General features: G+C 42.8%; 1 protein-coding gene across 5 annotated transcripts in view; it reads right to left on the bottom strand.

Moving 5' to 3' along the window:
- Window positions 1-11399, bottom strand: part of KLHL32 (kelch like family member 32) — a 252577-nt gene extending 241178 nt beyond the window's left edge. For all 5 annotated transcript variants that reach the window (XM_059401086.1, XM_059401087.1, XM_059401089.1 and 2 more), the window contains exon 1: window positions 11309-11399. The gene's annotated coding sequence lies outside the window, so the exon portion shown is untranslated. The remainder of the gene's footprint in view (window positions 1-11308) is intronic.
- Between the last annotated feature and the right edge of the window lie 1324 nt (window positions 11400-12723).

Raw genomic sequence — 12723 nt, 5'->3', positions numbered from 1 at the left:
TTTTTTTTTTTTAAGATTTTATTTATTCATCTGACAGAGGGAGAGAGAAAGAGAGCATAAGCAGGGGGAGCAATAGGCAGAGGGAGAGGGAGAAGCAGACTCCCTGCTGAGCAGGGAGCCCAATGCGGGACTCGATCTCAGAACCCTGGAATGATGACCTGAGTCAAAGACAGATGCTTAATCAACAAGGCCACCCAGACACCCCTTTACCTGATTTTCTATGGAGGAAAAAGTAACTCAATACAACAATTCCAGTTCTGAAATGGTCATTCTTAAGGTCAAAAGACCTTTTTCTTCAACTCAAAAATATGCCCAAATATAAAAACTCTCCTGTAAACAAAACAAAAACCTTCCCGCAATAGGGATTAAGTTGGTTTGTCCCCAATTCAGTGTAAGAGAAACCACCACAAAATCATGAGGATGATTACATTACCAGGGACAAATAAATACATGGTATCTGCCCTTCACTCATACACACACACACACACACACACACACACACACACACACACCTGAAAATGAATTCTCTTAATGTTATAATTAGGCAGCATTCTCACCATGTGTAACTCTGATCATTTGCATAGCTGCCTAAAATTCTTTTATAATTTCACAAGCCATCTAATGGCAAGGTTGCTTTATTTCCTTATCTATATATGGATGCTTAATGGTTTATGTATCTTTCCAAAATGCCTGCTAACTCAAATGCTTTGATGTTTTAAGTAGATGATCATTAAGAAGGTCACAAAATTCCCCTCAGACATAAAAGATGCACACAAACACACACTCTTTCACCCAGTCTCTTAAGAACAGAATATTATCCTCCAAAGCCTACTAAAAACCTGCACACACTTTCTGGCCCCTCCCAAAAATAAAGTGCATATGATAATTCAAAGCTCCAACTTCTTTTCTCCCAAAATCCTCCCATAAAGATCTTAGACTATGCTGCCGCAGTTCACTACTGACCTGTGAGATCAATGACTCATAAAACTTCATGCACGGCGGAAACCTCATTCTCCATTTGGCTCATAGAACTCCATGGAATCACCACCAATGGTCTAAATCTAAAAAGGTATAAACTAAAAGCACCTGATTTTATTCTACGCAGAAATGTACATTCTTAAAATCAATCAAACAACTTTGGTGCAGGACATTATAATGAGGACATTTATAAAGACGCTCTCCACAGCCATCCTCCTGATTAGCTGTGCACAAATCTAAGTGGAAAGTCATAACTTCTCCCTTTTAGCAGGGAAGATGTTTTCACACATCATGACTTCTATCAAAACAGGGAACTGATTAGTCAAGAATCTCCTGTGAAGTTTAAATGTGCACTGTGTATCTAGAGAGCTGTGTGACCTCAGAATGGATTGGACTTGCCATTTTTTTGTTGCATGTGAATGACAAGAAAGCTGAGGCCCAGATCCAGATGGCATGGCTGATTCCAGGGAGGTAAGAATAAGAAACAGAAAGTAAGCAGGTCACTGTGCTCCAGACATGCAGCTCCCAAATTAGACCTATCCTGAGAATCAGGCAAAGTTGAATATTCAGCAGCTCAGCACCCATGTAGATTCAAACACAATAAACACTGAGGCTCCGGGAACCTACATTTTTAAAACAATTCCTGAAATTGTTGAAATTTGAAATTTGGCCTGGCTGCAAACCTCTGGGCTAGACTTATTTGTAGAACAGTGATCCTATATAACGTTCTAAAGCAAGATCCCAGAATGCATGATTTTCTAAAGCAATGTTCCGGAACGGCCCCTCAAAAGCAGTAACAAAGCCTTTTTAACATAAACAGAGCATCTTAAAAATATATCTTCTTTTGTCCTCGTGATTCTTAATGCTATCCCCAGTTTATACAGAAGGAGACACAGACTTCTGAAACCAAGCCTCCCCAGGCAGAAACTCAAGGAGTCTGACTCTGGCTGCCCTTGCCTCCCAGTTCAGGGCATTGTGCCTGACCCAAGCACCACCTTACTCCCCAGAAATACTACCAGTGAGGGATTTCAGTTCTGCTCTGTGAGAACAACCTCAAAAAGGCCTTATCAACTCTGGCACTGCCATCAGGAAGCCTGGAAGCTGGCCAGGGAGGGAACTGCGGCCGGCTTATGAGAAGATCCTCTTTCCTGGTGGAGATACTAGTGGGTGACCCTCTCCTGAAATTCCCAATACATACCCATCCCTGAGGCCAACCGGGAGGCTCCAGGTAAGGAGAGGCACCTGATCCTAAGAAAAGCTCTGGAGTCAGTGAGCCCGAGCTTCCCAAATACCTGGGCTAACAGCGTGTCCGACCCATGAGGTGGTCTCACTTGATACTGTGACACACGAGGTGCTCTTGCATCTTTTCTTCTTTTAGTCAAAAAGGCAACAGTCTACCCGTAACTGCGGACGGAGGGACAGTAAAAGCTCACGCATGAACAAAGAATGATGGCAATAAAATTCTGAAGCCATCATCAGAGATGGTTTTTCAAAAAGAGGTCAATATTGGGACGCCTGGGTGGCTCAGTTGGTTAAGCAGCTGCCTTAGGCTCAGGTCATGATCCCAGCGTCCTGGGATCGAGTCCCACATCGGGCTCCTTGCTCGGTGGGGAGACTGCTTCTCCCTCTGCCTCTGCCTGCCATTCTGTCTGCCTGTGCCTGCTCTCTCCCTCTCTCTCTCTGATAAATAAATAAAATCTTAAAAAAAAAATTATTAAAAAAAAAAAAAGAGGTCAATATAGAGGAAGCAGAAGAACTCTAATAATACAGTGACCAAAAAAGAAAAATTCAGTCATCAAGGCACATAGTTAGAAGGTCTGGGAATTTTATACCCCATTAGGTCCTTTACAGAGAGGTAAAGCATATTCTCAATTTCACAGACAATATGCAGGGCTGTTGGTAACACACAGTTAAACCATGTAACTAACGCTTCCTGTCCCAGCTCTATGCTCAACAAACCCTTAGCCCCAGGAGAGAATGTGCTGGCCAAAGACTTTTCACCCACGTCTGCAAACCTGGTGACAGTTACATCCATCACATATATTAACATTCTGTCTTAAAGCAATACAATGTGACAATGATAAATTAACTGTGGACTTTTGGTGAGCAACACGGAGAGAACACCATGAAACACAGAAATCAAAAATGGACAACTTTGTAAAAGATTAAAAGGTCAGAGAAGGGAAATTTGTCATAAAACCCTACAGATGACACTTAAGATTCACAAATTAGGATTTCAGTAAAAAACCTAATTAAATGCTGTGTAGAAAGGCCTAAGGGCTGTGCATGGGTTTCTCAAATGACATTTGATCAATTAGGAAGCCCTATCTACAGATGATATTAAATACCTTCAAGAAATGATAAATAGCTTTGACCCAAAGCTAAAGAAGATAAGCTGGTCCCAAATTAAATCAGATTGTAGGTAATTAATGTTTTCACAGAAGAAAGAACCAAAACTTTTGTTCCATATTTCCCTAGGCTTTAAATGCTCAGAAAACCAATCAACCATATCAGCTCCTGGACATCAGTCTGGGAAAGAGTAGTGAATCTGTGAAGCAGGAGGGTTCCTGGATCTATCCCCACAAGTGCCTATCACAGTGACAGCGTTAAAAAATGTCTCCTTTCAGGGAATGTCAAACAGCGTAGATGAGGAAGCAAGTCACAAAGAGACTCTACCAAAATAAATCTCTTTCATTCAGATATCTATCTCAATGCTGAACCTAAATTTCCAAAACCATAACCACAGCTATCACTCGGGGGGGGTGGTTGATAATATCTTCATGTTTGAAGCTGACATTTTTTTTTCTTCGTAATATGATTTTGTAACTTTGCTGCCACTGGGGCCACGTTGGCTACTGTATTTCTCATGGTAGAATCCACACTTTCCTGTAATTAATACCCCACTACACATCAGACCTTTTTTGAATTGATTTTTCATATGTTCTCTCTTCTGGATGCATAGAGATAAAAGAAACAAGGAAAGGATATTCTATCTTCGACAAATGATCACAAATTTAGCATTAACAATTCCCTAAGCCTTTTTTTTTTTAAGTATAGGAACTAATATTACTCACCAATTACTAAAAATACATCTGAATTATTCAACTGAAACACATTTAAAGAAACACAACACATGCAGAGCACATGCGGCACAAAAAATAGTCTTTTCTGGAAAGAGTTGTTTTGTGATTGATTATACGATTTAAAAACAAAATTTAGCTTGGTGTAAGGACTTGTAAAATTTACCGTCCGTGTTACCTTCCTTTAATTACAGATTTTTTTTGTCATCCCTACTACAAAAGTCACCAGTGCAGTGGACAGCTCCCACCACTCCCTGGATTGCCCCAAGTCTACAAGCTACAGGAGGGTGACCTTGAAAAAACTGAAGACACACTGACTTCACCTGGACTCCTAGGTAGTCAGAGAACTAGATGATAACAAGAAAGTAGAAAAATGACTCTACCACTTGTGAGGATGAATTGTTGCTTGGTGGAGGTGGGGGAAGGGCAGGGGTGGTACAAAGAACAAAGGGGAAAAAAAAAAACAGACTTAACTGGAAAGTATTCTCTTCAGGATGCCTTTAATCCTATCTGACTTGAAAGTGAATTTGAGGAGTTTGTTCTTTAAGCCTGGTGAGTTCTTGACCTTTTCATAAAATTTACATAATTTTCCATGAAGGGAAACACCTCATTGTCCAGAAAAATGTAGGCAACTAGAGCGTGACCTCACAGAAAGGCTAGGAGGTCTGTACCGACCAGGTACTGGGTACTGCTATTATTAATTCCATAGGGGACACAAGGGGTGTCTCTAAGCTTTTTACAGATGGGCACCCCTGAGGAGAGCCCTCCAGAGCCCTCCTGAGCTGCCTAGGCAGGAGGAAATGGACCCTCCCCACTTTATCCTATAACCAGGCTGGGCCTCAAGGGCCCATAGAAAAGAGGGGGAGGTAGCTTGCTAGGGCAGAAAGACACCAAGATGCACATCCCTGAGGGCCCACGCAAGCAGCCCACCACTCACTCAAAACTCCATTATACTAAGAGGCTAGCTCCTCTCTAAGGCTGGCAGACCAGATTAAGACATTTTATATGGTATGAAATTTAAGTGTATCCTACCCTCATGCTGAGGAAGGCAAGGGTAGGGCCATAAGGAGAGGCAAAGGGAAAGAATTAACTTCAACTTTCATTATGCCTCGGGCATTGTGCTACACGTTCCTTAGACATTATTTATTTAATCTCAGGATAGCCCTATAATCTAGGTAATAGAATTCCCATTTTAGAGATGAGGAAAACGGGACCCCCAGGAGATATGTAGCCAGACTATAGATAACAGAGCCTGGAAGGGGCAGATTTAGTGTCAAATCCAGGCCCCAAGTCTCATGTTCTACAGGCTGTGCCATGTTTCCTTGCACATACAATCGGAGAACTAAAGCTCATAAATAATAAGGCTTCTAAGTAATGATTTAAAATGAGGTATCAGAACTTATGTCATGCAAAATTGCAAAATGCCTCCTCCACTGCTCTTGGCTTCTGTTCCATTAGCATCGAACATGTTCCCACTGAAGCAATCAACCAGAATGGGACTACTTATTCGATCAATATCCTGTATGCCAAACCGGTTGTGGGGGGCGGGGGAGCCCTGTTTCTAAGTAGCTGGAACTGGTTCATCTGGCAGGAAATAAGGAATATATTATGCCTCAAATAAACATGTAGGAGAAAGTCAAGAGTCTATGAAAACTGCCAAAGATTTTCCTTCTTCATTTAAAAAATCATTTTATCAGGTCGGTAATTTCAACCTTGCAGAACTAATTTAGACAAATTTACAGCTTTCTGTGTTTTTGCTGAATGCAGAACTAATCTGACTCCAAGTCAAGTGTGCAAAACCATTTTTATATATAGTTCTTTTTAAATCCAAAGCTTACAATGCCGTATGTCTAAATCAAATTAAATGCAATGCATTAATATATCACAGTGTGCATATGAAACAAGGCAAGAACAAAAAAAAATATATGAAGTTAAGTTCAGTGCTTCCTCAGCTTAGGAAAGATTTCAGCGAGAAGGGAATGGGAATGAATATCCCGCTTAAATACAACAGGACCAGGAAAGGTGAACAAAATAAATCCCATCTATTAAGTCCCAATAAGAAGGAAAGTAAGATGTTCTTGGATAAATTCTCAAGTTTTACTCTCCACACTGAAAGAAATTCTGAAAAAATATGTACCGGTATATTAGGACAAAGAAAGGCGAATAAGCTATTAACTACCTAGCACAGAGACTATCTCCGCTGGCCTATTGTCACTGTCACCAAAAAGCTAGGTAAGAAAAACATCATTTGTTCAGAATATTTTCCATTACTTGCCACATATATCCATGAAAAGCAAATCATCATACGGGCATGTATCGCACTTTGATGGGAGTTAAAATCTTCCCAACTTTAAAGCAAACTCCTCTCACGCCAAATACCTTCAGTGCTAGACTCTAGCGAGCTATGACATGTATCTAACTCATTTCATCCCGTTACCTTGTGCCCACCATTCTAACAGGTAGCTCTCCCAGCCACTCGCTACAGGTCTAGTACGGGGGTACCTGGGGGGCACCTTGGTGGCTTAGTCTGCCTTAGGTCATGATCCGGTGTCCTGGCATTGAGCCTCACATCACGGCGGGCTCCCTGCTCATAGGGGAGTCTGCATGTCCCTCTCCCTCTGCTCCTAGCTTGCGCTCTCTTGCTCTCTCTCTGTCAAGTAAATAAACTCTTTAAAAAAAAAAAAAAAAAATCTGACCACTGCTTGGTTGTCACATTTTTTTCATATCTCAATTCAGGTAACAAAAATATTGACCCAAACAAGTTCAAGAGCAGAGTATGTTTATTGGTCACTCTGAGTTTGAGTATATATTTTCAAATAGCTAAAAAGCAGCTTACATTTCTCCTCACTTGTCCCACACATGAGACTTCATCAAAGGTATATCCAACATCAAAATCTGCATCTGCTAGAGCCTCCCTGACCTCTAGGTCTACGGCCTAGGAAAGGTCAACACTAATATGTTCTTCTCGCCTAATTTACACAATCTCCTGCCCATTCTTGAAAATTCAGAAATTTGTCCACTCCAAGTCAATTAATGTAAAATATCTATGTACACTTTCTTTCCACAGAAAAGTGGTATCATGAGAGGAAATCATGTGTCAGATGTTGGATGTTAAGAATACAGACATATCATGGGGCACCTGGGTGGCTGAATGGGTTAAAGCCTCTGCCTTTGGCTCAGGTTATGATCCCAGGGTCCTGGGATCCAGCCCTGCATTGGGCTCTCTGCTCAGCGGGGAGCCTGCCTCCTCCTCTCTCTCTGCCTCCCTCTCTGCCTATTTGTGATCTCTCTCTGTCAAATAAATTAATTAATTTAAAAAAAGAGTACAGACATATCATAATAGTTAATGGGTATTTGCTGTATACCACACTGTGTAGAGAGAACATAATACTTTGTTCGTCCTTTGTCCTTATGTCAGTCTTTCAGAAGAATCAGTTGATCTTCAGATTCTCCTTTATGTCTACAACTCCCCTCTGAGTCTCCTTCACCACCACATCCTGCTCTACTCCCTGCCACACACCCCTACTTCCGAGTTCTTGATGCACTCCATCTTGGAGACCATGTTTCTTATCACAGCTTGCGTCACCCATTCAGCAACAAGGATGAGCTCATCCGTATCAGACATCACAAGCATGATCCTTTCAATTCACATTGCCAGCTGACCGTCTCAAGAGCCTGCTCTCTTCCCATAGCTGAAAGGATCTTCATTTACTAGAATCAAACCTTGCCATCAGGGTCCAGCACTAATCCTTCTCCTACACAGGAATAATCTGATCTCCTTAATTGAGCACACTTTTTAATTTTTTCCTATAATGGTGTTTCTATGGCATCTGGTGTCTCTATTACAGCATTTAACACACAACTGCCTCAAAATCACAATTATGTACTTGTCTATAATGTCCACTTGTCTATAATGTCGGCAGAGAAGGAGAGGTGGGAAGTGAGGAGAGCTCACTTCTGCTCTCCTCCTCTCACTTCTGCTGAGGTTTGAAGTTGTCTTTCATGGGTCTGGTTTAACGTCACATAGTCTCAGATTCTCTATCTATACATCAGAAATAAGATCCCTACCTGCTCTATAGGGATTTTAGGAAGACAATATAGAAAGTAGTTTTCCATATAGGGAAAGCATAGAAGGGGCTGGAAACATGGAAGCTGCCAAGAGCAGTATGTGTGTTTGCTCTGAATCCTTGAGGGCAGAGCTCTTATCTCTATAGCAAAAGCCAGGACTTTGTCACATTAACTAACATCTGCAGAGTGTTTTCCTGGAGATGCAACATACTTCCATGAACTGAAAACTGAAATGCATTTCTTTACTATTAAAGCATCCTTCTAGAGGGGAATTTTAAAATAAGAGAACTATTAGAAGCCACTGTGCAAATCCTGGCTTCTTTTGTTTTTTAAACTACACCTTTTTGGATCGACAAAAGAAATGACCTAAATAAAATAACTCCTTTCTGACCCCACCAGGTCTTCCTCAGTGAAGCCCACTGACATCTCTGTAGTGTTAGTAGAAACATGAGAAACTGGCAGCTTCTTACAAGGTGTATGCTTCATTACAAGATGCTGTTATTGAAGGAGGAAACAGCATTTTCTAGGTCGGGGTCCTAGAAATGAATATCCTTTGGCATTCCCCTTCATGTTTTTGTACCTTTGGAATAATCTTAATGAGAAGTTTTTATTGGAAGGCTCAGGATGCTCCTTTTTCTGACTTTTTATTCTACCTGTTCCTACCATGTCACGTACATAATCTATTTTTTATATCACTTATAGTATATGCCCAGAAAAAAAAATTAAGTCAGGAACACAAGAACTTTCAAGTCATAAAGGCTTTTGTCTCACTAGACTAAAAAATTCTTTTGGGATACTTCGTGGTTCTTTATTTTATCTGAGGTATAAGAGAGAGGCCTAGGAACCCTAAAAAACAAACTTGGACCCGTTTATTGAAGAAGGGATAGGCACATTTTTAACTTCAAAAAAAATTTTTTTTTCTTTTAAGATTATTTATTTATTTATTTGACAGACAGAGATCACAAGTAGACAGAGAGGCAGGCAGAGAGACAGGAGGAAGCAGGATCCCTGCTGAGCAGAGAGCCCAATGCGGGACTCCATCCCAGGACCCTGGGATAATGACCTGAGCTAAAAGCAGAGGCCTTAACCCACTGAGTCACCCACGTGCCCCTGGCACATTTTTTAGATTTTAATATCAAAACCAGGGAACTCCTAATCACTCATATAATGATGGATATATTTGATGGATGTAAGAGAAAAGTAGTTATGAACTGAAAGAGAACACAGTAACTATGGATTGCAGCTGGCAGGCCACAGGCCTTATGTGGCCCCAAAACACTTTTAATGTGGTCCTTATAGTTTATAAAATTAAGGGCATGTCACATAAAAATATGTAAGCTTCTGTTTCCCTTGAAAAACTGGAATGTTTTAGAGCCGGGATGACAATGACCAGCTACAGTGGAGTTGGAACTGCCCTTTTTATAGTGGGTTTGTATGTTCCAAAGGCCACGGTCCACAACCTCTCTCCCACATGGCCCCTACTGGGCCTGCTGCACTCTTTTATCTTACCTGTGCATTGGAAAGACAGACATAGGAATTTTTTAAAGGCAAAGAACTTCAAAGTGAGCTTCCCCATCCACTAGCTCTGTGACTTTCCACAAGCTCTGAGTCTTGGGTCCCTCAGCTTTAAACTGAAGGTAATTCCTTAACCTCACAAGTTGTTCTGGGAATAAGAAAGGAAGCATAGGAAAAGTACTCTGTAAATTATAATATAAAATATTTGTCCATCTTTATTCATTTCTCAGTCCCTGTCAGTTGCATAAATGCCCCCTACCTGCCTCAGTTATTACTAGTTTCCTTGCTTTTCATATTACTACACTCTGTATGACAGAGTTTAAAATCTAAATGAAAAAAAAATTGATATATTTCCTTGCGTCATTTAATGAGAGGTAAAAAGATGAACAAATATCAAAGGAAAACAAAATGAACTGTTGAATGTCAGTGGATCTTTACTAGGTCATTTCTGTTCCCAATGAAGGTATGAAATTAGGGCAAAGTGTAATTATTGGATTGCTGATCCCTTCAAGCACTGTTTTAAATTCATCCACCAGGCACCTGAGTCTTCAAAGTAATATTGACAGCCCAGTCATTAGAGGTACCTGTGAGATAATGAATAATGACCTCCTCCTTGGGCCTCACCCGTGCTCCAGTAAAGGATCCAATCCAACAAAAACAAACGAACAAAAACCCAAAAGGACCTATAAAGATTTCTCTGTGCCTCCTTCCTCTCAACATTTCAATATAAGCTCCAAAACCTTAGAATGTGGAATAATAAACCCTGGCACAAATTCTACATCTGTATCTATCAACATATAAATGTATATGTGAAAAAAAAAAAAAAAAACCAGTAAGGGACCTGAAAAAAAAAAAATCTTCTTAGAAATGGGCAGAGGGACAGAAAACTGCAGTTAAATGATGCAGTGAACATAGAAATATTAGCAAAGATTTTTGTCCTGAGCGCTATCTCCTTACATTAGGAATTCACTGATGTACTCCTGTCCGGTCAATTTACAACAGATATCCTTCTGTGGGGAACCACAATTAATTCCTCTTTCACTTTTAACGTTAAAATCATCACGCTTGTGTGAACTGCAAGATATAATGTAGACCTAGAGGGGGAAAGGGATTTTCATTGGACACATTTTTCTTTATAAGATCACCAAAATGGGAGTAATTTATGATTCAAGACGCAATCCGTTGAAAAATTCATCTGACGAATCCGTTTTAAAGCATACCATCCAGTGCATTGCCGCTTTCCTTGAAGTTGAATGAAACCATGCCCAGAATACGTATTAACGATTGCCAAATTACCACATGGCCCTCATTGTGTATTTTATTTTAAAAAATCAAAATAAATAACAGCTTCATTTTAAAAAGGTGGTTATTTCAATAAATGTCCCAAGGCCGAGGTTTAAGCAAGTCTCCTTGGCAACCAAGATGCACAGTACATCCCGGGCTGGGGGAAGGGGAGAAGGCGGGGGAGCAACTCCAGGGCTGGTAGAATAAGTAACGGGAGTAGTAATTGCTCCCGCTAGACGACGCTGGTCGAGCTACACCGGCGGCAAACCCCCGAAATTTCAACTCGGGTCTCGCCCCCAGCGGCGCACCAGCAGCCTCCCACCCCCTCCCTCTGGTCCCGCAGGCACCTACCCCGAAGAGGTTACAAGGAGAGACTGGCTTACCCGATGGGGTGAGCGGTCCGCTGGGTTATGTATGTACCCCAGGCGGCAGTGCAGGCACCGGGCGCTCCCTGATGCACAGCGGCTCTGCTTCTCCCCACGATGCTGAGGTTAAGAGAAACCGCAGTAGCTTCGCACTGTCGGTTTGGGGATGCAGTTGCGAAGACCAGATCGCTAGCGTGTCTGTGTGTCTGTGTGTGTCTGTGCGCATTTGTCAGTGAGCGTGTGCGTCCGTGTGTGTGTGTGCCTGCGCGCTCCCCGACTCTCCCGCGGGGAAACAGTGTTTGCTAGTAAATAGAAAGCAGCAGCCAGCACAGCAGGTGGCGCGTCCTCAATCACTCAGCCCCGGGCGGCCGCGGCTGCCGGGAGACGCACCTTGGCGGACCCCGGGGCGGGCTCACCCCGCGAAGCGACTCCGCCCCCTCCCGCCTCCGGCGAGCCTGCGCGCACGCCCGCCCCCTCCCCCTCCGTCGGCGAGCCCGCGCGCACGCTCCCCCCACCAGCCACCGGGGAGGCGCGCACGCCGCGCTTTCCACCTCCCACCCTCTCCGCCCCGCTCCCGACGGCGAGCCAGCGCGCGCGCCCGCTCTCCCCGGAAGTCCCCCTCCTCCGCGCAGGCCCCCGCCCGCCCGTGCTCTTTGGCACCTTCGCCGTGGGGCTGCTGGGTCCTAAGCACAGCGTGCTTCCTTGAGCTGCGTCCCCGCCTGCGACGGGCGAGACCCAGGAACCCAACTTGCCTGCCCCTAGGCTCTCTTCATAGCGCTAGGGAGCAACCTGTGGGAACAGGCGGTGTGACCACGAGCACTGTCCCTCTCCTTCCGTGACCCTGACCCTACTGACTGGTCAAGTTCACATCGCCCCCTTCCTAGCCGTCCCTTTCCGTCTTCATGGTAGTACTGAGTGTGATTTCACAGTAACTTTGAGGTTGGACGGAAGCCCTGAACCTGTCATGAGGAGGGGTATTGGTTACAGGTAATTCAGCGTTAATACTACAAACAGACCACAGCCCAGAACACCTCTGCTGAATTTCCCACTCTTGTGCCAGATGGGGGTCATCGATGTCATTCCCGTGTAAAACATGCTTACAACATACACTGGAGCAAAGGGGATAATTTTAACAGGTAAAAATATTCCATATTCCACTTTTGCTTTGGAAATCTTGGTCCGATGTAGACTTAAGCCATCGGGTCAAAGAAGAATGAAATTCTAAATTGGGGTAAACTGTATTTTGTAGAAGTTCAGGTTTTAAACTACTACAAAGATGGAATTTCGCAGAACGTTTAAGTCTGGTCTCTTGAAAGTTTGTGTTCTTCTACACTTGAGCTAGGAACAGTGCCTTGATCTACTTCGAGAGGTCCTTAATATTTTTTTTAGTCTCAAGTCAGTGGTTCAGTTTTTTCCACTTTCAGACCCACAGG

This window comes from Mustela nigripes, chromosome 5 (assembly GCF_022355385.1).
Source record: "Mustela nigripes isolate SB6536 chromosome 5, MUSNIG.SB6536, whole genome shotgun sequence".
Classification (NCBI taxonomy): Eukaryota; Metazoa; Chordata; class Mammalia; order Carnivora; family Mustelidae; genus Mustela; species Mustela nigripes.
The sequence above is the reverse complement of the archived record's forward strand: the minus strand, read 5'-3'. Positions and strand labels throughout refer to the sequence as shown.